The sequence below is a fragment of the Melospiza georgiana genome, chromosome 1, assembly GCF_028018845.1.
Source record: "Melospiza georgiana isolate bMelGeo1 chromosome 1, bMelGeo1.pri, whole genome shotgun sequence".
Lineage (NCBI taxonomy): Eukaryota > Metazoa > Chordata > Aves > Passeriformes > Passerellidae > Melospiza > Melospiza georgiana.
Genome location: NC_080430.1, coordinates 94354821 through 94358599, shown reverse-complemented (window position 1 = coordinate 94358599; position 3779 = coordinate 94354821).

Genomic DNA, 3779 nt, shown 5'->3' with positions numbered 1-3779 from the left:
TGCTGTGAGGCCCAGGCCAGCAGAGGAGCAATGAGGGAGGTCCCTTCACACCGGCAGGGCCAGCTGGCAGCCCCAGAGCTGGGGACAGGGCTGGAAATGTGAACCTGATAGAGCTTACGGCATAAACCACGCCTGTTTGGGCAGCTGCACTCTTGCATTGCTCTCCGGTGCCAAAACTTCTGCTTCCACCCACAACTGCAGTGTAGCTGCTCAGCCTCTTCAAGATTTTGGGACATGCTGTGGAGCCTGTATGGGGTGAGATGCTGGCAGTGCTTTTGCTTGCTTTTTATAGTGGACACCTGTTATCTGACCCTCCTTAAGAAGCCTTTTGCTTCTGGAGCTTTGATTGTTAAATGCAAAAGTGTTAATGTGTTGTTATTGTTATATAATTGTACAATTGTCACATAATTTACTGTTCTGAACATGGTCCTACCTCCACCCTTTCAGGACACTTCCCACACTACTGCTGCTACTGTTTGGGGGAACAGAAATTGAGGTTGGGAAGCTGCTTTTTGAAGTTTTTAGATTGGTCAATTCATCCTGAGCTCTGCTTGAGTTGTTTTCTTAGGTGCACAGTGAAGTCAGTATTGAGATAAGGCTCCCTAGCAGGGAACACGGTCCAGGGACGTGTACTATAGAAAGAGCTCCCTTTCAATACCCAGTACTTTGATATCATCACTGGAAATCACTGTCTGCTAATGACAGATGATGGGGTTTTGTGCCTAGAGACATTGTAAGCAACTGTTAGTTACAGCACAAATAACTTCTAAGCAGTGCTTCCTTATTACTTTTAAAATACTGAAATTGCTATCAGCCAGAGCATTATGTCTATTTTAAGTAGGTCTGAGATTCAGGGAAACAATGTGTGCAAGAATAGTTTTCACAAGTAATTGCACACATTGTCAAAACTGCATGTGTTAAAGCCTCGGTGCCTGCACTGGTAAACTCAGCTGGAGTGCAAAACATGACCTGAGTAATTCAGCTCATTTGCTTCTGACAGGCAAAAAGCCCTTTCCTTTCAATGCATCTACTTCTGATGTAAACACAGTTAATGAGCCTGTAACAACTTCATAGTAAGGCTGTTCATTCCTTTGATATTTATTTTCTACATTTAAAGGAAGACAATAAGAAAAAAGTGTTCTTAATCAGAAACTGGTTGATTTTTTGTATGATCTTCAAATGTGCTCTCTGCTTTCCTGCTGTATGCTGTGAAACCTTGTGCATTTAAATGACAACAGCCACATCAGCGATGTTGTGGACTCCATCCTCTCCCCCCAAACTGGAATAATGCCAGGACAATCTAAATTCATAAGACTGAATTCTGCCCCAGCTTATACAAATTCAGCTTGGTGTGCACTCATTTTATGAAATGTCTACTACAGAAACTATTCTTCCCCCTTGCATCCTTGTGGAAGCAATTTGAAATCATTGTGTACACACTAGACGTGGGAGACTGTTATTTAAGCAATGATATTTTAAAATAGGTGGATTATTTACATATGCAAAGAAACATCAGCATGTGAGTAACCAAACTAGCAATTAAATTGCTAGGCATGTTACTCAGAAGATTTGTAAGATATAAATAATTCTTTCAGATGAAATAAAAGTTTTTGCCTACGAGACTGGTTGGAGCATTTACTGAGAACACCAGGGTTTATTTCCTTTCAGCATCTAAAAGACTAACCCCTCCCAAATTTTACATTATTAAAATAATTGCACTTCCAAGATACAAGAATCCTGTAATGAGTTCCCAAACACATACTTCAGCCATCGAAATATTTACATTGACTGAAATGAATAGAACTTCCTAAAATGTCAGTAAATCCAGTAACTCATACACACACAGTGGCTCAGAAATGGACTCAAGTTCAGTGGAACACAGTTTGGAATGGTTTTGTTCCCTAAGGGGATAACACTAATATTTTTGACAACTTCTCCTGGAAAAGCTGTGAGAAGTGTTAAAGGGAGTGGGAAGTTGAGCACCAAATGGTTAAAACCACAGATGCAGATGTTCAGAGTGCAAGGGCTCAATTTGAAACACAACTTGGCTTTTGACAAGCACTTGGCTTTCCCAGGTAAAGGCTCAAGTGCCCCTCAGCAGAATGGGCAAGCCCAGCTCAGCTTTAGCTGTGCAACCTCCTACCTGCAAAGAGAAAAGGGACTTGAGCACTGGTGGAACTGGGTCAGTGGTCATCAAGAACTCAGGAAAATCAGGTCCAACTCCAATGAATGCACCAAAATTACGTGAGCATGAACTGTCATAAAACTGTTACATCTAACCCTCAGCCTAGTGCTGGGGATGCCAAAGCTCTGGGAGCAAGTCCTTACCCTCAAAAGGAAACTTGCATTAAGGCAGGGCAGAGGGGGCTCATCTCTTGCACTTCATAGCTGAGAGCACCAGCCAGTGGACTGCTGGGTGGTGATGATCATCTCTCTTCAGAAAGAGAAGTTTAGATATCTTCTACCAAACAGCAATTATAAATCCCATTCCTCCAAGAATCTCAAGGAAAAATAGGAACCTCAGAGAAGTAAGGTAAGTACTTGCAGGTATCATGTAATAATAGACTAAAATTTCAGGTCCTAGAACTCCAGAAGTTGCATAATACAACCTGCAGATAATAAGTGCCAGCCTTAAAACCACACCCTGCTCACATCTTTTGATTTCAGCTGGAAGGCAGTATGACTCAGCTGCCAAAAATGCTTGATTTGTGATGAGATGGAGAATGGGGCAGGAGAAGACCTGGCTTTCAAGCATTTTATGTGCACTCCAAAATGCAGATTCACAAAACCAACAAAAAAGTATAGCTGTAAATAAAACTTTGCAATATTGTTTCAGCTCCCAACTCTGCAGCTGCATAGTCAGCTGTAGCTTAGTGTAGTACCAGCAACTCTGTCCTCAGAAACGCTCCTTAGAAATCTGCTGTGCCTGGTGCTGCAGGGGCTTGAGTCAGGAGCCTGTCGTGGGATCAACTTTTGCCACAGCTGCTCAGGACCATGTCACCAACTGTGTCATGTCCTCTGTCAATAACTGAGCCAGTGGCATCAATCTGAGAGGCAAAATGGTCCTGAGCAGTGACTGCACAGGCTGGGGCACTTTCCTAAGTAAACCAGAACCCAGTGTTCCACCTGTGCAGAAAACAAACTTGCTTCCAAGGACACTGAGCCCTGGGGCCCAAGTCACAGAGGTACAGTCTGTGCAGTAAGGGCACAAATCCAGTAATCTCCAGCAATGCAGCACAAATCAAGAGATATTCTGCCCTCTCACAGTTACTGTATGTTCACCTCACCCAGCAGCTTGAAGGTTCATTGAGGAAACAGAATGCCACAAGGAAAATGGTAATTCCTTCTTCAGAACAGAATTCAAAGAGTACGCAATAAGTGAGGCACAAGCCAGGCAAAGAGTAACAGAAAATTTGCAATGGTTGTTTGAACAGTGTCTGCCAGGGAGGCAGGGACCCAGAAGGAAAAAAAACCCCAAAATACCCAGAGACTAATGGTAACATACATACAGATAAAAATTTAGGACTGACAAACTCAGGTACCAGTCCAGTCCTAGTCCTCTCTGATGCTGAAAGGTTTTTAACATTCCTGTCCTTCTGCCACAACCTGGTGGGCAGCATAACAATCTGAGTTCCAGGAAATCGGAGCAGGTCAGTACAGCCCCTTCATTCAAAATACAGCCATTATCATCAGAACTTTTCCTCTCCTCACTTGGTATTTTAATATTCTGGATTGTTAAATTGCTTAGATATTTACAGCCAGTAAAGCACCACACAAGA